This window comes from Leptonychotes weddellii, chromosome 1 (genome assembly GCF_054177405.1).
Source record: "Leptonychotes weddellii isolate Sample4059 chromosome 1, ASM5417740v2, whole genome shotgun sequence".
In the NCBI taxonomy this organism is placed as follows: domain Eukaryota; kingdom Metazoa; phylum Chordata; class Mammalia; order Carnivora; family Phocidae; genus Leptonychotes; species Leptonychotes weddellii.
The window spans coordinates 31,064,960-31,089,396 of NC_138369.1; the positions used below are offsets into that span (position 1 = coordinate 31,064,960).

General features: G+C 42.2%; 1 protein-coding gene across 1 annotated transcript in view; it reads right to left on the minus strand.

The window, feature by feature from the left end:
* Nucleotides 1-10,253: 10,253 nt before the first annotated feature.
* The window catches only part of LOC145721651 (uncharacterized), a 156,370-nt gene continuing 142,186 nt past the window's right edge, over nt 10,254-24,437 (minus strand). Inside the window, exon 4 of the mRNA XM_081820659.1 lies at nt 10,254-10,690. The gene's annotated coding sequence lies outside the window, so the exon portion shown is untranslated. The remainder of the gene's footprint in view (nt 10,691-24,437) is intronic.

Consider the following 24,437-nt stretch of genomic DNA (forward strand, 5'->3'; position numbering starts at 1 on the left):
TACAGAAAACGACTTCATAATTTATTAGAAGCTGGGACAGCCTCGCTGCCCGATAAGGAACATCTGAAGTTTATTTAAGGTCTCCTTCAGGATCACATGTTGTAGCAGTTGGAGGGGGGACACCATGTCCAGGAAAAACAACCCCGATGGAAAAGTCCATTACTCATGTTCCCCTCCAGGAAGAAAAAAGAGGGAAGTTTCTTGTTCTAGCCAGATTCTCTTGCTTTCTTAACGATAAATGGAAAAACAGAGGTAAAAGAGAGGTAGGGAGAAAGGTAAGCAACGTGAGGGTTTCCCCTATTGTCTGCTTCACGGGGTGGGTGCAGTGTCACCATAAGGCACATGCAGTTTTGTAGGTGATGGACATAAATACTGCAAAAACTGATCTCGTCCCTGTGTTCGGGAAAAAGAACGAAAAAAGGCCTTTGAAGTTCAAAAGTCATCCCAAAGGCTCCAACATTCACCGAAAAGTGCATGTATTCACTTCTAATGTTCTCATTTTAAAGACTACGTTCAATAAAATAATAGCCAAGAGCCCACATTTACTGAGTGCTAACTGGTACCAGGTACTAGGCGCCGTGCTTGACACAGATTATCTTCTTTCATCCCGACAAAAACCTTCCCAAGTGGGGACTAGTTCATCTCCATCTTACAAAGGAGAAACTGAGCCCTAGGGAGTCTGGCACCAAGAGTTCTCCCCACCAGTTGGATGTAGAACAGGATTCGAACCCGGGGCTTACATTCTTAAATACAGCCTTTCTGCTTGGCTGTTGCAGACCATGAGAAATGCATGCAGGGGTTAGTGTTCAGGCATGCTGCTAGGTTTCCTTCCTGTATTTCTGCACAGTCTGGTGTTTTGTTTTGTTTTCCCCTTTCCCTCTCTCTTTGCATGTCTTTAAAAACAAAACAAAACAAAACAAAACTTTTCATTATGGAAAATTTCAAGCACTTAAAAAAGTGACAGACTGGTTCAATGAACCTGCATATATCCCTCACCCAGTTTCAACAGATATGAACACATGGCTAATCTTGTTTTATTAATATTCTCACTCAATTTCTGTCCTTCTGTCCTTTTACTTTGAAGCAAATCTAAGCATTCAAATACTTTTCATCTGTGAATATTTCAATATAAAAGATAAGGACTCTTTTTAAAAGCCTAACCCCAATTACCTAAAATGTGTATATATATATATGTATATATCTATCTATCTATATATCTAACAATATTCCTTAATATCATCAGATTTCCAGTTAGTGCTCAAATTTCCAATTGTCTCGTTAATGTGTTTTTTTTTTCAAGTTTGAATGTTGACGCAGAAAAGGTCCACACTTTGCAATTTGTCGACTTTTTTCGTGTCTCTATTAATCTATAGGTTCTCCTTCTACCCATCTTGCTCATTTTCTCTCTTACTGCAATTTATTTATTGAAGAAACTGGAATGCTTATCCTGTACATTCCACCATCTGAGTTTTGCTGATTACATCTCTATGGTGTCATTAAACATGGTCCTCTGTCCACTGTATTTCCCACAGGTTGGTTGAATCTGAAGGCTCGATCAGAGTCCAGTTGGATCTTCTTTGACAAGACTGTCTCACAGGTTACCACTTGTGTCCTTTTATTAGGAGGGCCTTCTCTTTCATGATGTTAGTTCAATAGCTAGATCATTTAATGGATTAAGGGTTGCAATATGGTGCCTTTCTAATTCTATAACCCTTTACTTATTAGCTAGAATATTTCTGTACTGAGACATTTCCCCTCATCTACTAACAGGTTACCCAGTGATATAATTCATAATAGGAGACACAGAGCAACCCGACTCTTTATTTACTAGTTTTCACAATTATGACTTGGCACTTCCAATGGTGGCCAAAATATGTTTTTAAGTATTTATAAACACATGTACTTAAATACATTACTTGTGTTTAATTTAATTTAATTTAATTTTTAAATTTTTATTTTTTTGAGAGAGAGAGAGCTCTCATGAGTGGGGGTGGGGCAAAGGTGGGGAGAGAATTTTGAGCAGACTTCCTGTCACTGGTGGAGCCTGACTTGCGGCTTGGTCTTCCAACCCCGAGATCACGACCTGAGCCACAATCAAAAGTTGGATGCTCAACCGACTGAGCCATCCAGGAGTCCTTATATGTGTTTTAATCCATTAAAAGTATTGCCTTTACTGGTGCTTGAACTGTTGCATCTTGGCCAATTCTTTGAATCAGCTCCTGAGTCCTATGGACATGACCCTAGAAGTCTTTGACAGCTTCCTGCTACCTGGGATAAAACGATGCTCATTTTGTGTATTCACTATCCAAGTCCTGTGCAGCATCTGCTGTTGCTTTTTGTTTCATTTTTAAACTGTTATGATTTTTATAGTAAAATATACATATTTTCAGTATTAACAATTTGATCAATTTTGACAAATGTATACACCTGTGTTTTCATGCCCCCACCAAGATGTAGAATATTTCCAGAAAATTACCTCTGCCAATCTTTCCCCTTAAGCAACTGTTGTTCAGATTTAGTTTTTCCTGTTCTAGAAATTCATATGAATTGAACTGTACAGTATATAGTCTTATATGTCTGGCTTCTTTTGCTGAGCAAAATGTTCTTGAGATTCATTCATGGTGTTGTGTATATTCGTAGTTCCTTCATTTTTGATTGCTGAGTAGTATTCTACTTTATGAATACACCACAGTTTATTCGTCCACTCTCTCGTGAATGGAGACCTGAGCTATTTCCAGTTTGGGGGTATTATAAACAAATATTCTATGAATACTCTTTTACAAGGTGTGTGTGTATACATGTTTTCATGTCTTTTGACTAATACATACAAGTGGAGATAACAGATCATAAGGTAGACATATATTTAATTTTTTAAGAAACTGCCAAACAATTTTCCAAAAGGCCATACCATTTTACACTCTCCCCAGTAATTCATGGGAGGTCTTTGCTAACCCTTGGTATTATAGATCTTCTTAATTTAGCCACTCCAGTAACTGTGTAGTGATAGAAGCATCTGTATTGAGTACAGGTTTGGATGATAATTATAAATAATAATAGCAAACACTTATATAGTACTTAATATATGCTGGATCCTGTTCCCATACTTTGTAAGTGTATACCCAACAATACATTTGAGGTGGGGACTATTATCATCATCATCTTTATTTTACAGATGAGAAAATAGAAGCAGAGAGAGGTTAAGTAACTTACATGAAGCCACACAGGTAGGAAGGAGCCGATGGAGGATCTGAACTTAAACACCTTGGCTCCAGGGTTCAGGCTTCTGACTTGTATGCTCTTTTGCATCTTGCAATTATTAATTAGAATCCCTTCCCTTTCTCTAATATTTTGCTGCAATGTTAGCAAATATATCCCATCAAGACTACTATCATATTAATAAAGAAACTTTGTACTTTTTAAAGCAAACACTTTTTTTAAAAAGAGTTTTCTTTTACTTCTATCCATCTTACTTTGAACTTGAACATTTTCTTTTCACCAATATATCTCCAGGTCTTTTTCTATTCTTTCCTCAAAAGTTTCTTATTTTGAGCACTTTTTTGGTTGGGCAAGTCTTCTGTTGAGTCCTGATCTTCAAGTCCCAAGCAGATATTACATCAGAAACTTTTTGCAGTAAGTAATAAACAAAAAGTGAAAATAATTTTCATAATATGGATCCACGGGGCGCCTGGGTGGCTCAGTCAGTTGACCCACGGATTTTTGGTTTTGGCTCAAGTCATGATCTCAGGGTCATGAGATCTAGCCCCATCTTTGGCTCGAGTTAGTGGGGAGTCTGCTTGAGATTCTCTCTCTCTCCCTCTCTCTCTGTCCCTCCTCCCGCTCGTACTCTCAATCTTGCTCTCTCAAATAAATAAGTAAATAAATCTTTAAAAAAATGACATGGATCCATTATCTCAGTATCTAAACGTAGATTTGTTCCAAGGCTGGTGAGGTCTACATATTATTAGTGCCATCAAAGCCCCAGGTTCCTTCTATTTTTCCACTCAGCATGTTCTTCTCAAGTTAACGTTCCCCCCTGGTTGCAATATCCCCTGTCACTCTTCCGGGCATCACATGCCTACTTCAAAAGAAGGACCATCTCTTTCTTCTATGTCTCTTTTTAAGAGTAAAGAGAGCTTTCCAAGAAATGCATCAGCAAACTGCCCCCCACCATCCACTGGCCAGAACTGGGTCATATGTTTATGCTAAACCAATCAGTGGCAAGAGGAGAAGGTCATCATGGCTCCCCGGACCACAACTTCATAGCCAATATGTACATATAGCAAGCAAGCCCTCACGGCAGCCTGAGACTCTGCATTGGTGACCTCAAACCTTGAGCGGCCTCATGAACGTTGACCCTGGGGGCCACACCAACATTATCATCTTCTGTGTACTTTATCACATGAAGAGAAGTTGGGAAGCACTGGCTGACGGACCAGCTAGGATATTCCCAAGTTACATGGAGGGCCATACTGATTCCTGACCGAATCAGGCCTCTCAGGATAGAAGAAGGAAAAAGTGGCTCTAGGAAGCAGGCTTAGAAAATGAATAGGAAACAAGAGAAGCCATCAGGGGCAAACACATCCAGGACCGTGTCATGCACCCATCATGTCTATGTGGCACCCCACTGTTGCCTGGATGGTTCTGACTTTCCAACGTTCCCTCCTCCAACTCACCACACCACTCTCTCCACTCCGAGGGCAAGGGCGTGCAGGTATCCCAGAGCCAAGTCGAGGCCCTGGGCCTGTCCCCTTGTTGAACTGGAGTGCAGACAGAGGAAGATCTAGTCTCCTTGGCTGCCAGTGTAGGAAATCTGCACCCGGACCTGCCTTTTTGCCATTTGCCCGCTGGGCGCTTCCGGAAGGGAAATGGGGTGCTAGCAGAAGGCCAAGTTGAGTGCTGTGCAGCTAAAACATGACAAAAGCCCTCTTTGAAGGGCTTCCTGTGGCAATTCCAATTTACCTCTGAGTTAGGCCGGCCCTGGTGGAACTCCATACAGAAATAAACCTGCAGGTCAACCCGTCCTCACCCTTGGGGCGCTATCTCTCGAATAACCACAACATTATCGGGACCAGCAGTTTCCATCATCTATGTAATCAGTTCTGGTGGCTCCCAAAATGGGACGAAAGACAGTTTCACGGTCGCTTGTGGCTATGAAATCTCATTGAGACAATTCAACTCTGGCAAAATTATGTTTACATTAATAAATATGGATTTAGAGAGCCAAATAAGCTTCAAGGCCTCAGGCATCTAAGATGAGAAAGAGAAAATAGATGGTGCATCATTCTGTTCTCCTGCCCCAAGCTTTATACCCTGTTACAAAATAAATAAATAAAAATCTTGGTGAGCCCTTTCCAACTTCTCTAAATGAAGTATAGAACATTTACAGAAGAGATAAAATAAAATTGCTGAAATCCACTCAATAGCGAACAGGGAAACCATATTATGACACAAACAGTAGAACAAATGTAAAAAGAAAGAAATATTCCCTACTATTTCTAAATCTTCAGATTGTAGGGCATGACAGAGAGGCTGAATGACAATTTATCTTTATGATACTGGATTTTAACTGGCAATGTTATGCTCTACATAAACTTATTTTAACTCTACGAGAAAATTCCACACCACTCTGAGATGACAAACATTTTCCAAGACACAAAAATTTGCTCTCAAGTCTGGCTCCAAAAACATGCAAACCACTTGATACTGTGTTAAAATGCAGAATGTGTTTCTCCCCATGTTCTCAGCAAGAACAATCCCAGTGTTCTGAGCATTATGGCCCTTAAGAAAGTTATGAAAATTGGACAGCTCCACTAATAAAAGAAGTAAAATGAAAAAATGTGTAAGAGATCAATTTTTGGCTAGGAGAATGGCATAAATCAAAAGTAGTTGGCTAGAGTATGGAAAAGAAAAAAAGGGCTCTTCTTCATTCAACAGTAGCATAAATTGGTACATCCTTTTTGGAAATCCAAATTCCTTCCACACAAGGTATTTATCTTACAGAAATTCTCTCACAAATGTTTTTCATACAGAGATGTTCACTGTAGCACTGTCTTAGTGAAAATTGGAAATAACCTAAATGCCCATTAATAGGGGATTGATGAAAGTAATTATGGTACAGTCATACCATTGAATATACAACAGTTATGGAAAATAATGAGAGATCAATATCTAAATATGTAAGTAAATAAATACATTTCAAGATAAGATGTATATATGATGATCTCACTTTTAGAAAAATTTTATATTAATGTAATATGTAGCCACTATACGTTTAAAAAATATTTCATGAATATATACCACTGATAAAGTACCTTCACTTTTAAGCCATGCATTTTGGGGCACCTGGCTGGCTCAGTCGGTTGAGCGTCCAACCCTTGGTTTCGGCTCAGGTCATAATCTTAGGGTCATGATCTCAGGGTCCTGAGATCGAGCCCCATGTTGGGCTCCGTGCTCAGTGCAGAGTCTGCTTGAAATTCTTTCCCTTCCCTATCCCTCCCACTCTGCTCCTCCCCCTGCTCACACACACTCTCTCTCAAATGAATAAATAAATAAAATCTTAAAAAAAAATAACCCATCCATTTCTATAACAATTATACTTATGGACTTTTGTTATTTTAATGATAAAAAACTATGGTACTCATTTAAATTGGTACAAATATTGCTTTTTATTCAATAATAAATCACACCAATAGTGATTATTATTAAATTATTATTAAATGGACATAGAAGACAAACACTTGGGGGGATATACTAAATTCTGGGTGCAGTGACACAGGGATAACTGGGACAGATCCCAGTTCCCCAGAAACACTTTTCACAATAGCCTGGGTCAATTGTTTTGAGTAGGAAATTTTATAAAGTTACCAAAAATTACATAAATCCTTGTTATAAAAAATTTAAATTCAGAATTATGAAAGTAAAAGAAGTGGAAAACTCTCCCTTCATCCATTTACATTGCCCAGGGGTAAACATTATTAATGGTTTGGTGTATATCTTTCCAGCCCCGTTCTCCCATGTAAAGGAATATATACACACATTTCTTGGGTAATATCTGCATCTGTTTCTCTCTCTCTTTCTCTACACACACACACACACACACACACACACACACACTCACCCTGTATATTGTTCTGTCTTGTGCTTTTGTTTTTACTAGAACTTATCTCACTGACAATTTGGGGAAGCTGTGATCTATAGCTCTACTTCATTCTTCCTCCTGATCTCATGGAATGCCATGGTACAAAGGTATTACCATTTTATCATGCATTCTCCTATTCACGTCTCCCAATGGTTTGCTATTTCAAATAATGGTGCAATGAAAATCTTGCACATATACCATTATGTGAGAATATTCTTAAGATGACTTCTTAAAGTGGATATGTTGTCAGAGAGGACACACCTCTCACATTTTGATTGGATACCACTAAACTTTCCTCCAAAAAGTTTGTAGCAACTTACCAGATCAATTATAACTTAATTCTCCTGCTTCGAAATATCCATTTCCTCTCTTATGCTTATTTTAGGTAAGTTCATGGAGATAGAGAGGAAAAGAGCATCCCATTTTCAGCACGCTTGTCCTTGTCTTTTCTACCTATCTTAGTGGTCAGGGCCTTTTCCTTAAACTATAATTTATTGAGTTCTTGTGACACCCCAGGTGCGGGGCTGAGCAGTCCCACAGCATTCGGCATTCTCCCATTTAAACCTGCCAACCATACTATGAGATATCATGTCCCCACTTCATAGATGGTAAGACTGAGGTTCAAAGGAGTTAGGCATCATGGCCTGGGCCACACTGCCAGTCAGGGATGAGGCACAGGATCAGGGCTCACATTTTTCTGACTCCAACAGCTCCCAAAGGATATGTGTATATCACTCAAAGGAAATAGATAAAGCCTTTCATCTCATTACAAGGTCTATTAAAACAGACAGATGTCATTAAATATCCATAAATAATGAATGAAGCTGCTTTGGCATAGGAAGGCACAGCACTGTCGTTGTCCACTTCGTCTGTGTTTTTCTTCATACCTTCCTCAAGCCTGCAACTACACACCTGGTCTTGCACAGGGTGGGTGGTTGCTGGCGAAAGAGAGCAGGCAAGTGCCACATTGTGAGTGACTTGCTCTACTGCCCCCTACTGAAATACTCAGTCCCCCCAAAGCGGCGGCCATGGCATGGCCCATTTCACAGCTGGGGAGCCGAGCTGGGAGGTGACACGGGACCTTCAGCACATAACCAGCCCTCCGGTTCTCTAGTTTCTTCTCTTTAAACCAATGGAAACAAATGAAGTTGTTCCTTCATTTTCATTTGCTAAACTTCATCAAAATGGATAGCAACTTCCCATGCCTTAAACTTAAAATTGATAGCAACTTCCTAAAAAATACCATCTATTATGGAACTTAACCATATTATTGGTACTGAATAATTATTTCAGTGTCATAACATAACTTTAAAAGTGATGTTGAGGGACACCTGGGTGGCTCAGTTGGTTGGGCGTCTGCCTTTGGCTCAGGTCATGATCCCAGGGTCCTGGGATCAAGTCCAGCATCAGGCTCCCTGCTCAGCGGGGAGTCTGCTTCTCCCTCTGTTTCTGCCTCTCTCTGCCTTGTGCTCTCTCTCAAATAAATAAATAAATAAATAAATAAATAAATAAAATCTTAAAAAAAAAGTGATGTTGAAGATTGGGGGAAAAAAGTAAAAGTAATGTTTGATGAATATGTTGGTTTATGGTTTTCCTTACTGGAAAAACTTCAGATACAGTCATATATTTATACATATATATATGCATACATATTTATACATTTATATGTATATTTGTACTCACATACCTACATATACATATATATGTATATTATAAATTATTCATATCCTTAAGCATGACCTAGTTAGCTCTGAGAAAATATACAGAAAGAAAAAAGAAAAAAGAAAAGGACAGAAAGACCATAATTAAATTTGATTTGTTTAAAACACAATTTACAGGGTGCCTGGGTGGCTCAGTTGGTTAAGCGACTGCCTTCGGCTCAGGTCATGATCCTGGAGTCCCGGGATCGAGTCCCATATCGGGTCCTTGCTTAGCAGGGGGTCTGCTTCTCCCTCTGATCCTCCCCCCTCTCATGTGCTCTCTCTCTCTCATTCTCTCTCTCAAATAAATAAATAAAATCTTTAAAAAAAAACACACACAATTTACAGCATAAATGTGTAGCATAGTTTTGCTGTATTTGTCACCTAATGTAGTGTAGGAGCCTGAAAAAAAATTAAATGGATCCAGTTTGGTTGTGAATAAAGGGCACTGTTCAGACTCTGGCAATAACATCTCGAAAAAAATTTTTTTCTGGAAACTCGGAGATGGCTTCTGAAGTTTATTAAAGGAAAAACACATTCACTAAAAAATATCATTTCCGAAAGGTATTTGAGAGCAAAATCTTATGAGCTTGGCTAGAACTATATCTGGCATTGAGACCTAAAAATATTAATATATAAAAACCTTCAGGAAGAAAGAACCCCATAAATTTAAATATGAGTTGAGAGTTAAGATTCTTTATATCCTGACCAAATTGTTTCAAACTTAAACAATAATTTCATTTAAAAACTGGTATTAGACTATTTATTAAAAGTAAGTGTACTTTGTCTTCAGGAATTATTTGGGAAATTCCTAGTATTACTCTTTGTGCTGGGGATTATGAGTCTGTCATTATTTGAGGTTGATAATTAGACACAATAACCAGCTCTTGTAACTCAAAGGGTCAAATTCGCTTTATATTGTCTGTGCTTGCAGAATTCTGAAAAGCCCGGACACAGCCAAAGACCTAGGGGAAGCAAGCTTTTAATTAAACACTAATGAAGACCAAGAATCCAGGCAAATCCAAAGAGTCCTCCTATCCTTAACTCCAGTGGATGGGAATGACAGGAGACAGGGTCAGAGTGACAAGCAATGTCCACAGAATGCCAAAAAAAAAAAAAAAAAAAGCAAAATGTCTGAAGTGCCTGTCAGCATTCGTCAGGCAAAACAGGGCACCTTCCAGAACCTAACCACAGGGCTGGGCACAGGAAGCGGCGATCACTTGACAGCGGAGCTGACAAGAACTGCAGAAGCTGCCAACTTCCCCACCCTGGGCTGGGCACCGCCGGGGACTCGCAGCTGGCTGTCCACAAAAGCCAGGGTCCTCGGGTGAGCCCATTGTCACAGGCCTTGCAGGAAATAATCCACTCTGCTATCCAAAACACTGCCTTGTGAATGAGCTGGGAACACAGACACATCAGAGAACCCAAACAGATTTATTCTCAATCAGCAATACTGAACGTTGGCTTGGGGCTATTTTCAATAGCGAAAAACAATAAACACACACATACAAACACATTTCGACCTGCATGGCTTTTCCCCCTGTATGAAGTTTCCAGAACTTTATAGACCATCACCTTTCCCTTTGGACAGAGGTCCCCTCATGCTACCTTTTCCTCCTCCAAATTCTTAGTGTCTCCCTGCATCACATGCTGCCGCCGCTCCTACCCAGGTCCCCAGCATCCGAAACAGCGTCCTGGGGCGCCTGGGCTCAGTCGGTTAAGCGTCTGCCTTCGGCTCAGGTCATGATCCCAGGGTCCTGGGATGAGCCCCGCATCAGGCTCCCTGCTCAGTAGGGAGCCTGCTTCTCCTTCTCCCTCTGTCTGCAGCTCCCCCTGCTTGTGCTCTCTGTCTCTGTCAAATAAATAAATAAAAATCTTTAAAAAAAGTATTAAAAAAAAAGAGAAAGAAACAGCGTCCTAATTGTCTTACCCTTCCCCAGCCATACCCAGCAGAATGGCTAGAGTGACCTTCTTAAAATGTAAAGCAGATTCCTTTGTTCATTTAGTCACCAGGTATTTCTGAAGGATCTATTAGGTTCCAGGAGCTGAGGCTACTCTAGCGAACAAAGCCAAGTCCTGGCACGTCTTCAGCTAACATTCTGGTTGGGCCAACGCACAAGAACATCTGAACAAAGGTCTAATGTCAGGTGGCAATAGAGTTAGGAAGAAAAATAGAGCAGGATAGAGAAGGGTCAGGGGTGGCCTGGCTGGTGGGGTGACATGGTAAGACCTGCAGGTAGTGAGGGGGGAAGCACGCCCGTGGACTCTAGGTGACCGGGTTCCAGGCAGACAACACCCCAAGGGCAAAGGCTCTGAGGCTGGAACGCACTGGACAGAGGGAAGGCCAGTGTTGCTGCAGAAGAGTTAGGGGACGAGTGTGAGGAGTTACCACCAGAGGCTGAGTGTGTTTGCTGGCAGCTGGGGGGTGAAGAGAACCCAAGAAAGGGGTGCAGGTTTGGTGAGGCTGGCTTTTTCTGAGTTGGGACGTCACTGGACGGATTCAGATATGAGCATGGCGTGAGCTGAATTACTTCTGGAGCCTCGATTGAGAAAATACACCGTTTAGTCCCAACCAGTTCACTGATTCCTGATATGGCTACAGGGTTTGGTAGAGGGAGAGATGGAGCCTGGGGAAGTCCTGGGCGTCAGGTGGGCAAACGGAGCAAAGGAAGGGGCTGAACAGTTTGTAAACTAAGCCCCTTGCACGAGATGGCTGAGGGTATGGGGTTTGTCTTTAGACAGAACTGAGCTCCAGTCTTTGCTCTTGGACAAGTTACTCAGCAGCTCTACACAGTTCCCACGTTTGCCAAGTGGGTTCCATAATACCAGTTACATGTCACTGTCAGAAGAATTACATGAAACGGTGGCTATGAAGTGCTTAGCACTATGTCTGACATGTAGAAAATGTTCACTAAGAAATAACCATCGCTAACACTTTTTAAATGCTTACCACGGGCCAGCCCCCCTAGTGAAATCTTTACTTATCTGTGTCGGCCCCTCAACAACACTGGGAGATAGGTCCTATTATGATTTCCATCTCATGCATAAGAAGATGAGGCACAGAGAGGTCACGTAATTTGCCCACGTCACACTGCTATGAAATGACTGTGTTTGGAGTTACATCATGGTCAGACTTCACACTCATATAACTTTTGGCATGATTACTTCAGGCTTAGAATCAAGTCTGTGCAAGGAGTCCCCATTTTCCCAACCCAAAAGCTACCATTTCTCAACCCATGTAATTTTTAACCTTCCTACCATGTAAATGTAAGTATTATTTATTTTATCTCCTGCGTTGGTAAAGAAACAGGCCCAGAGCAATTAAGCAGCTTGGCTCAAGGTCACACAGCTGGTAAGTCATGAAGCCTTGATTTTAAACCAGGTCCAGCTGACTACAGCTCATTCTATTTCCCTATTTTATCAAGGCCCTTTTCTCTCTCAGATAATAAGCATCTAATCACATTTTAATGAGACAAACTCATTTCTATAAAAATATTTGCTGGCTACATTACCCAAGGGTAGCATGATGCTTGTAATTACTGGGTCTCCTTAGCAGTTGCAAATCTCAGGGTCACATCGGAGGAGAGCTTACCCAGATGAGAGAGACAGCCATCAGTGGGGTCCCATAGCCTGCGTGCATGAGAGTCTAGGGGTCAGGGTTGAGAAGAAGAAAGTTTAATAGCTTCGGTTGCAGAGAAAGAAAGAAAACAACTAAACAGTTGTGAGCATCTTTGCTCTCGTGCCCGAGTCAGAAGATGTCAGTCTCAGGATAAAAAGCTGCGCCATGCAACCATGGGGGAACAGTGTCTCTCTGCAGTGCTCAGGGGCCCCTGTCCTGCTTGCCACCCTAGCCTGTAGTTCTTAATCTGGGGTAGAGAGGAGGAAGGAGGAGCACAGACTTCTGCAGATTGTAAGGGTTTCAGTGGTTCCTCATATACCTAAGACATTGAGCACACCGCACATATAAAGATAACGATTTTCCAGGCACTAATCCGTCCATCCAACCAACCATCCATCCGCACATTTATCTAACACTGCTTACTGAAAATAGCAATACAGTGAATTTCGATAACGGTCCTGGGAGAGAAACACTTTAAGTGAGATACTATAATTTATCTATATTTTACAGCAGAAAAAAAAATTTGAGTCTCAGAGAACTCATACGGGTAACAAAAGGTGAGTTAAGATTTGAATTCACAGGCAGCCTGAGTGTATCGACTGCGTTTTTGAGTGCCAGGCTATGTTTCCACCCAGTGTTTGCTGAGTGAATGAGTAAGTGAATAAACTGATAAGATTCTATTTTTATGAGTTGTTTACCTTTTCAGAAATAAAGCAGCAAGTCAGTGGCAGGAGGCTGAGCCTTGGAGTCAGCCAGAGCACTGTTCAAATTCCAACACAGTGACTTATTAGTTAATAAGTATGTAAAACCAATAAAGTGGGGTTCATGATATCATCCTATAGTGCCGTTACAAGGACAAAGAGAAGGCACGATATCTCCTAAAGCTAAAGATCTTCTGTACATACCCTGGAGAAGTTCTTGCTCATAAGCACAAGGAGACAAACACAAAAATTTTCACTGCAGTATTTTGAGATATTGAAAAATGGGAAATGACCTAAGTATCCACCAGCAAAAGATCCGTTATATTTATGCAATGGAATATCGGGATCGAAGTGAATTTAGAGACAAATCCTCAAAGCTTGTTGAGAGAATAATAAGGTAGCAGAATAATACACCTTTATATAAATTTGACAGACACAGAAGTAATATAGATTGTTTATATATATATATTTTTAAAGATTTTATTTATTTGACAGAGAGAGAGATAGCGAGAGCAGGAACACAAGGAGGGGGAGTGGGAGAGGGAGAAGCAGGCTTCCCGCCGAGCAGGGAGCCCGATGTGGGACTCGATCCCGGGACCCCGGGATCATGACCTGAGCTGAAGGCAGACACTTAACGACTGAGCCACCCAGGCGCCCAGATTGTTTATATATATTAACACATACAAACATATGTGGCAAAATTATAAAAACATGCCCAGGAATGAGAAACACAAACTTCGTGGTAGGATTCTAGAGAGATAGACAGGAGAAGTACAAGAGTGGTTTCAATTGATTCTATACAATTTTATTATATTTCTCCTTTTTTCCCCAATTTTATTATATTTCAAAAATGTATCTAAACAAACATGGCAAAATATTAAGATGTCTTAACACTGAGAGGTAGGTGCGTGGACTTTTACTCATATTATCTTTTATATTTTTCGATATTGAAAAAATCCCCTAAGGGTTTTTTGTTTTATTTTAAGATAACACATGCAAAGTGCCAAGCACAAGGCCTGGCACACAGTAGCTACTAGATAATTAGTAGCTATTAGCCAAATCAAGGCAGTGAGACTATAGAAAAGCACCAGTTAAGGAAAAACAGTTATTTAAGCAAGAAGCTTTGCCCAAACACAAAATCCAAGAGACTGAAAATGATTAGGACATTGGGGGGAAATGGCACAATATAATTTATCACATGTATCAGCCTCTTTCATGCCAAGTTTATTTCAAGGATGCCCAGAATTTTTATCTGTTACATATGACCACCTATAGGCACACATATATGTAATCACATATGGATGTCAACTTGAATTTTTTTCATGAGCGTTTCATTTCTGCTTCCTTCCCCTGCATTACATATTACCTTGTCTACAAAATTTAGAACTACCTCTCTTGTTTCCCATTCGAATCATTCACACTTTTCCACAACCACCAAATTGGACATCCCCAATATAATGCTCATAATAAACACAGTGGGGGATAAACAGGAAGTTATCCCATGTTGCAGCTCTACCAAGATGAGCCGGTATAAGGAAAAACAAACGCTGATTTGAAAAGGCAGGAGAGTCTATTCTTAACTTTGTTTTTCAAGCTGTGCAACAGAAGCTCCAAAATGCTTCTCAAAGATACGGAGACCGATCTTGTTGATTTTATTTTATTTTTATTTTATTTTATTTTATTTTATTCTTTGTTGATTTTAAATATATAGTCTTTTACAGTCTTCCCATAATGTGACGTGATGGGCTAGAACATTAAGATAGTTTTCTTTCTTAGTTTTGGGGATCTCGGCATCTCAGTTCCTCGCCATAAAACCCTAGGCTTTGATTACCAGAAAAGATGGCAGATGAATTTTCTCTGTGATGATAAGGAGACTCGTATTTCATTTATCTGCCAAGTTTCGTCTCCTTTCTGTAGGTATTACTGCTATTAACTGACTCCATGGCTGCCTGATCCCTTCAACAGGGTAGAATCCAATCAGGAAACTGCTCTGAGCGGCAGGCCTTGTTCTAAAATAAAGCCAGATTCTACATCCTTCACATCAGTGCAATCCTTACTCCCCACTTCCTTTCCGTGGGCCCTTCCTCAGTTCAGGCTTTGATCCTGGCACCTGTTGGGCAGGCATCCGTAGAAGATGCTGTGATGTGCTGTCCAGACTTATTCCCTCAGTTGTCGGAAGCATTCTGAGCTGACAGCTCTCAGCCCCCTCGGGGGACTGCCCTCCCTTAAAGAGCTGCCTACGTCAAGGTCACTCCACATTCTCAAGGGCAGCCCACTTCTAATGATGTGTTGATGTAGGTTGGGGGGAAGAACAACCCTCTTGTTCCAGATGGGGACAGCTCTCTCTTCCAGAGCTACCCATGAGGGCAGCTGAAGCCATTGCTGAGCCTGAATTATAAGTAGCCCAATTTCTCCTCTGCTTCTCCTGCTTCTTTCTAGTCCCTTCTACAGGTGTTGATCACAGTGCGCTCTCTAGTAAGCATCCTGCTTGCGAATTTGTTTCAGGAACCAAATCTGCATCAGCCTTCATGCGGTACCATGGTAGGCTTGCTTTTCCTAGCCCCTGTGATTGAGTGGGTTACATAATCAGCTCCGACCCATGACCTTTGAGAAGTCACATGAGCTACTTAGAGACCAAGCACTTAATTACCAGTGTAAAGCCCCGAAGAGCTCTTCACTCTCTATCCTGGTAACTGGTAACGTGCAGGAACGTTCTGTGAACCTCAGTGACAGTGATGAGCAGAGCTTAGAGACAACCTGTGATTGGACAAGTAGTGTGAACCAAAAACAAACCTTTACTTCTTTAAGCCATTAGGATACTGGGACTGTCTGTTGTCAGAGCGAAACCTCCCCTCTCCTGACTGATACACCTGTATCACTGCAACAGCCTCCCAGCTCCCCTTCCCGCCTCCACTCTGCTACCTGCTCCCAAATCTATCAGCCTCACTGCTGCCAGGGATGGGTCTAAATCAACCTCTCCCCTGCCCCCAAAGTTCTGAAGAAAAAAACATCAAAATCCTAAAGTAAAAGATCATTCAAGTTCAGACTTGAATTATTCTCAATCAACATCTCTGTCTCTGACTCCAACTCCCTCTCTCTCTTTCTCTCCCCTCACCCTCTCTCCCCATCGGCCTTAAAAACCTGTTTATAATCCCCCCAAAGCCATGTTTTCCTATGCCTGAAATGCCTTTCTGCCTTTCTTCATCCATCCAACTCCTACTTGTCCCTCAAACCTCAGCTTGAGAATTACCTCCTCCAGGAAGCCTCCTTGACTCCCTTCCCCTCCCTTTTTGCTTTAATCCAGTCTGATTTAGATCCCCTCCACTGTGCGCCTAGAGTTTCATTTCCTTAACTATCTCCCTTCCTTGACAATACATTCCTCAAGGGCAGGAAAAATGCCTATTTTGACTTTGTGTCAAAAGCTAATGCCTTGGCACAGTAGCAGAGCTGGGGTAAGCACTTGGATCATTATTTTAGGTACAAATAAACTAACAAGAGAATGATTCAATCTCTAACTCCAATCATGTTCTACAACGAAGGACCTAGTACAAGTAACCTGAACACTCATCCTGAATATTTGTTCACTAATTTCCTGGCGACTAGGTATTTGATGAGAAAATTCTTTCATATTCCTTCAAGTTCTATTTTTTTCTACGAGTAAATTTTGGACTTTTTCTTCCTCTCGCATTCTCTACCCAATATGTTGCTTTTTTTCTAGTGTGGGAACTGGCAAACTTTCTGTAAAGGACCTGACAGTAAGTATTTTTAACTTTGTGGCCAATATAGTCTTTTTGTCAACTACTTGGCTGTAAGTAGTTAAGGCACAACGACTCAATTCTGCCACCGTAATGCAAAAGCAGCCATAGACAACATGCACATGAATGAGCAGGGCTGTGTGCTAATAAAACTTTATTTACAAAAACGAGAGACAAGACAGTTTTCTCCTGTGGGTCGCAGTTTGTCAGCCCCTCTTCTAGTCTGTGTAATTCAGAGGGCTGTGGAGAGTGAAGGCTGGGGACAAGCAAAATATACATGGTTTGAGATGCACACAGGCCACAGAATGCTCAATGGGGAACTTTTCTTTTGGGGGAGTTGGTCTTTCCCAGCCAATGTAGTGGGAGGCAAAGTTCATGTGTTACCAGTTTATGGATCATCAGAGTCTTGGATATAGAGAGATTATTTCCTTAGAGACCCTAATGGGAGCTGTCTATGATCTCCTAGAGTTTTTATATTGGCTTAAACAAAATTTGGGTCTATTGCATGAATACAAGAGCAAATCCCAAGGCTCACCCTATACACAGTCTCTCTTCCTTAACATCCTTGCCTGCAAAGATGGGAATTTAGTTTCCAGAGAACTAGTATCACTTATAAAAACAATAGTAATTCCCTTAGCCTTACCCTTCATCAAGGACCTTCTATGGGTCTGGTGTTAAGTACTATACATACCCAAGAGCTAACATTAATTGAGCATTTGCTTGTGCCAGGCAGGATGTTCAGTGTTATAGATATTATCTCATGAATTTTTCACCCTGCCCATTATGCAGGTATTAAAGTTCTCCCCTTTTACCCAGGAGGCTCAAAGAGGGAAAGCAATTTGGTCAAGGTCAAAGTTGCTAAACTTGGAGCCTACAGCCTCTGCTTGGTCTGCTCTGTCTGCTACCCCTCGGGGCCAACTGCCTGCCTCAGGGGAGCTGACCCAGCCTCTTACAGTCACTTAAATTTCTCAGATTCTGTCCCCGTTACCTCCTGTTGGAGACGACTCCATTCAGGGTTAGCAAGAAATTCTATCTTTGAGGTATTGGGGATGAGGGGAAAACTTAATCCCAAGTAGCAAACTGAGGGCTTTGTTAGAACGTGTCACACTAATAAAAAGCAAAAAGTGTTGATTTTTTTCAACCACATTCTCCCATCATTTTCCACCTCAGTTGTTTGTTAAACTTAATTAATTGCTATAACGGAACCCATCCAGGCAAGATATCAGCAGGAGAGATATATGGCTGATGAATCAGCTTTTAAGATTTAGTCCCAAATTGAAGGTGAATGTCCCAGCCTGCGACTTTAACCAAATTCAAACCTTCACTCATAAAGTAAGTCTTTGTTCAAAGGCAGCCCTAGTACAGCTTCTGCCTGCTCTTTATTTAGTCGTGTTACTACAGAAATGCCTTATAGCTAGTTTCTTAATTATTCATGGTTTTTGGCAAATTAAGTCTCATGCCTCTCCAGTATCTAGACGTAGAGGAAGTGTTCAATTCCAAAGAAATTATGCCTTCCCAGCTGTACCAGCCAGGCAATGATGTTGTTGCCAAATTCCGTATGAATAGGTGGGGGATCTTATTTCACTTATAGTATATGAATAAACAGAACACCCCCAGGGAACTGCGAGGTATTTCATGTAACGAATATCTCCCATACCACCCTTATTTCTCTCTGGAGTGACTGAGCCCTGGATTTCCCACAAAGACTATTCAGCCCAAAAGCAAGAAAAATGACACCTTTTTTATTATCAAGATGATAAAAATGGGGTTCAATAAAATATGTAACCCTATGGTGTTTCCAGTTCATGTGCCAGTAAACCGGGCAGTACCACTGAACATTGATTTAGAAATCATAATTATTAGATAGCAATAAGGGTGTTTTAATGATGAGCCCCCACCCCGTTAACTTGAATTACTGTGGCAAAATACTTGGAAATGTGTTTGCCATTAATCTTTGTACTTACCTAGAAAAATAACTATTTTGTTTAAAGAGCTCTAGATTTGAGGTTCTAAGAAGGCAGGTGCAGTGGACCTTGCGGATTGCCCCCCAACCGAGCACTGACCCTCCCCCATTGTTTGGCAGCTATGTGATCTGCCTGGGACTAACCTCACGCCCAGCTGCAGAAATGGGTCTGCTCCCCCACTGGCCTAAGCCCATCAGTGCAATTAGTGTTTCTCAACAGTTATATTCATTATCATTGTCTTAAGGAGTCTTGTAGATAGTTTTTTGTTTGCTAGTCATCCCCACCCCCTGCAAATTCTAATGCTGAAAGTATACTGTATATCTGTTTAGGTATGTATATCTGTGCTTTATACACAAAAAGAGTAAGATTTTTTTGTGCCCCGTTCCCACTCCCAAGAAATAATTGTTGCTTCTTGGGGGTCCTATCACTCTCACTGAGAATGCCTGAATTATAATCCCATTCCCTGTGCCATTCAGTGCAGGCACTGGGGGTGGGTACCGACCCTAAGTTAACCTATCAGAGCGCAAACTGGGAATTTTTTTTTTTTTTTTTGATAGCTGGTGGAGATGAGAAATGTTTTTTTCTTTCTGGATGGGTTCATATGTGGATCTCAGCCATGGAACTGCTGCAGCTATCTGCTATCATGAGGGAAGAAACCAGCTAAAGCAAAAGCCAGTACATGAACAAGACAAGGCTGAAAGATTCATGGGCAACAAGCATCGTGCCTGGATCAAACCATACCTGAAGTTCATTCAACTACTAAACATTTTGGTTTGTCATAAGTCCCTTCTTTTTATTTTGTAGGTTAGAGTTGGGTTTCCTATTACTATAAATCCCAAATGACAGAGAAGATAACATTTATTGAATGCCTCCTAAACTCTAGGTACTGTGTTAAATATCTTACATGTCAATTAATTCTTTCATCAACCTCTGTGATTAGTACTATTATATTTCCCATTTTATAAATGATAAACTGAATCAGGATAAGATAAAGTAACTTATGTATGATCAAACACAGGCAAAGGTTGGATTTATCCCTGTGTCTGACTTGGAGCCTAAGGTATTAACCACTTTATTTTACTGCTTTACAATTCTATACAATTTAAGTCACTACTTTCTTGCTCAGTATTTAAAAGGCATTAATGAAAATGGTGTTTCTTTGCTAGCAATTAACTTGTGTTGTGCAATTAAGAAACCTATGAGTCTCCCAAGTTTTAAAATATTTTAAGAATTCTTACTTCTCCCAAAGCACAAGAAACTTTAAACTTAGAGATCATTTCCTACTTATGACTATACTCTTAAAAATGGCCACCATTATATCAGATGTCCTTTCTTATTATCATGAGAAGGTACTGGCTCAGTCACCATCCCTTTCACAGAAGAGAAAACTTACAATTTAGTAGGATAGTCCTTCAAGTTGCTGTTTTGCTTACAAATAATGATTGATAAAACTCATGGAAGGGGGTCTCAGGATTCAGGAACCTAACCTAATTAGTCACTAATAGCAAAAGAAATAAGCTATATGTCCCCTGAACCTTGGGGAGAGATGCATAGAGGCTGTTTGGTTGGCTCTAATATTCCTGTTCTCCTTTTAAAAAGTTTCTCCAACATTAAAAAGCAAAAACAAAACTCTATGGGGGTCACTTCTCCTACAGACCAACGCAACAATGATTTCCCGAAAGACAAAAAGGCTGAGAGGCAGACACATCTGGCTCTAAAAGGCTAGGTGATCTGTGTACCGTGGCCAGAGGGGATATGTCCACAGCTCCATAATACTCTCAACCCCCACAGGCTGTTCTGCATCTCATCCTGGCTTTTGGATTCACCCAAAATGCAAGACATCACAGACATGTTCTCTAAAGCAGAAGTCCTGAAAGCATGAAGTAAATGCTGCTCACATTGTAACAAAGATGATTGGACATCAACGATGACAAGGGGATGCTGATTCTTTACAACCCCCCCCCCCCGCGACCCCTCCACCATTTAACCTCAGGTGCTGCTCTTTTCATTTTGCTTGATGGATGGAAGACTACAGCTTGTCAAAAACAGAGGCTTGATCACATAGAGGACTCAATACAATGAGATATAAATGATAGCCATTGTGGGCATGCGGTCAGGGTAGGGGAAATCCAGGAGCTGTAACAGAGCTATTTCCACATCACAGGGAAGGAGACGTGATGATATAGTCCCATAGTAAACACTAGGTATAATCTTCCTAAATGCAATGCAGATTTTTTTTTAAACCTCGAAGATATTAACCAATCCAAGCAAAGGACTTTTAAATTCACAAATGACTGTCAAAAAAAAAAAAAAAAATCCAGGGAAGCTGCAGTCCCAGAGAAAATGAATGGTCTCCTAGTTGAACAAAGTTGCTGCATTTTTTTGCCTGCAGGACGGGACCTAGCAGAGAAATAAAGAGGCTGTGTTGTGTGAGGGGAGTAAACCCGAAGGTGAGCATTCCAACCTTCCACCAGGCAACCCCTCCCTACCCTAACCATCATCCTCCTGCAAAGTGTTCACAATTTGCTGTCCTTCCTCCAAAAGCCAGTAGACAGAGAATCAGCTTTTCCTGGCTCGGCCTTGCAAGTTGGGGCTGCCTGATGGAAAACCGAAATAAAATCAAAAGAAAGAATGCAAATCCAGCAAGGCCCCTCTGACCGAAAATTGGTGTGAAATCCTTGGTCCTGAAATGCTCCCCCCCGCATCCACCCCAATAAAACGAAAAAGGAGGAATCATCTGAATGTCCAAGTCGCTTCCCGCAGACCCTCTGCTGCAAAGCAACAGCTTTCTTAGCTAAGTGCCAGGCAGTACACCATCGCTCTGTAACAGATGTCTGCAAATGCTGGTACTAACTCGCAAGTGTCCCCGTGCCCAATGGGGAAAAATCACAAGCTTTGTCAGGCAACAGTTATCCACAGATGCTGAACATTTGACCCAGGAGTCAAGCAGCCCGCTAGGAGTTTAAAAAAAAGAGAGGTGGAGGGAGAGAGAGAAGCAAATCATACAGGTGGAACCGGCTTCCCTAGAGCGCCCGGCATCCTGCGAGGGCCCCCGGGCGCCGCGCGCCCTGGCTCACCTGGTACACGTCCCGCAGCCCGCACCACGTCCGCAGCACCTGGTGGCAAGCCCGCAATCTCTCCGTGTACCATCTCCGCAGCGTGGACACGGTCAAGTTCCACACGAAGCGGCTGCCGCTGAACAGCAGGTCCTCCACTCCACACATGAACACCGAAGCCATGCCGCCTCCTTCCCTGGGACCCCGGGGCGGCCCGGCTCCCGCAGCTGCAGCCTAGCCCAGCCCCGCCGCCGCGGGCCCGACCGCCGAGGCTCCAGCCGCCGGCTTCTGCGGGCAGCCCGGAGGGACGGGGGTGGGGGGGGCGGGGGGGGCTGTCAAGCCTGCCACCAACTCGTCTTTCACCGTGCGTCCTGGCCAGCCTCCGGCGGCATGCCCCGGGATTGGGCGCCCGCCAGCCAACGGCTGCGGCTGGCACACAGAAGCCCAGTGTCCACCCCCGCCCGCTGCTCTGGCTGGCAGCGCCGAGCGAGCTGCGCTAAGCTCCGCCAGGCGAGCCCTCGGCGCTCCCCGGGCGCGGGAAGCCCTGGCCCGCGAGGACTCCCCCTGGCGCTCCCCGAGTGCGCTGGGCAGAGGGGGACGTGGAGCGAGTCTTTGCAGGCAAAGACGAGAGCTGCATTTCAGCGCTTTTGCTTGCACGTTCTGCAGACGCACGCGCGCGCGCGCACACACACACACACACACACACACACACACACACACCAGTCCAAGTCTCCTAAACCGCTTTGGGGAGCATCTTACTTTACACTACAGGGGCTTTGCTTTGTACACGCTGATATATACCTCTGGGCAGCCACAGATGCAGGAGGGAAAAAAAAAAATCCTCCGAAGCATCCCTTTGGACCTCACTTCCCTGGGGGAACAGCCCTGAATGTTTCCTTGGTTGTGCTGGAGGCAGGAGATGAAGACACAGTCTCAGAGCAATTGTGTCTGCAAGGCTGCACAACCCGCCTCTGCTCCTCATTTGAGGATCTCCAAGAAAATGCCAACCTGCCCCTTGTTGCCAGCCAGAGGGAGGTTCCCTCACCTCTGCACTGTGCTAATTCCAATGCAGCAGTCGGTTCATGAGAAAAACAAAGAGTGTTCTTGGTCTTTAGCAAATAGCTTCCAGTTACCATGTGCTGGAAAATAGAAGCTCACAAGAATCCTTGGTTTGGTTCTGGAAAATTCAGCCTCTGGATATGTCTAGCTGCGGCTGCCAGCACAAAACAGCACACAGGTAGTTTATTCCTGACTCAAAACTGAAGGAAACTGTTTGACCACTCATGAAGTCACCGGATGATTAAAGTTCTGTTGTTGTTGTTGTTTTAAAGTTCTCCCTGTGGAATTGATATTGCCTAAGGCATTTGGGAAAATGAAGCCCCACATACCACCAGTCTCTGTTTCCCTTTATTTTTTTTAAAGATTCTATTTATTTATTCGACAGAGAGAGACACAGCGAGAGAGGGAACACAAGCAGAGGGAGTGGGAGAGGGAGAAGCAGGCTTCCCGCCGAGCAGGGAGCCCGATGCGGGGCTTGATCCCAGGACCCTGGGACCATGACCTGAGCCGAAGGCAGACGCTTAACGACTGAGCCACCCAGGCGCCCCTCTGTTTCCCTTTAGAATGTGTGTAGAATTCAGTTCCATATAATAGTATAACATTTCTTATAGCAAAAGCACTGCAGCAAATTTCAAGATGTTGTTTTTTTCCTGAATCCATTTGTAGGACAATTGTCTGTTTTATTGGTGGTTTCACACCTGGGCTGTTATCTTGGCTATTAAGTGGCAGAGAAGTAAGGTGCCAAAGCCTTTCTCCTGAACTAGCTCAGAAGGCTTCAGAACAGATTATCGACAAGCTGATTTAGCTTTATTTCAGGTTTCAAATGTGCCTTTGGAATCTTACTTCAGGTGAAACTCAGAACGCAAAAATGTGTTCTCAAAGTGCCTCTTGTTTTGGAAGTACCCATAATCAGGAAACTTTTAAATGACATTTCTCTTATTACTTTTTACTTATTCTTATTACCAATAAAATCACCGAAGAGTTTTTGTTGAATTAGTTCATTGGACACAAGACCTGATCCAAGATTTGGAAACAATTCTTTGCGGTAAGTCTACCCTATGGGCTCATGAGTATGCATTCTGACGATGTTTTCCAACACAATGGTCACAGTGTTTCCACAGAATCAGCATATACTAGGTCTTACGGAATCAAAAGAAACTGAACTAAGTATAGTTTGCAAATGAAATGTCATCCTTCTAATGGAAAACTACTGAACTTCAAAAATGGAGTTTTAGTATGAGTGAATGGAGGTGGTACATTTATTTAATGATGCAGTGTGACTGTATTCTCGGAAATGTCGGGCAGCAAAGGGAATACCAGAATAAAACCTCCAACAGGTCAATTATCTCTGTCTCATGACACCATGCTCTCAGAAGAGATGCTCTAGAAACCGGGGCTGTTATCTCTCTGTGCACAGGTCTAAAGTCAGTGCTCAGTTCCAACCT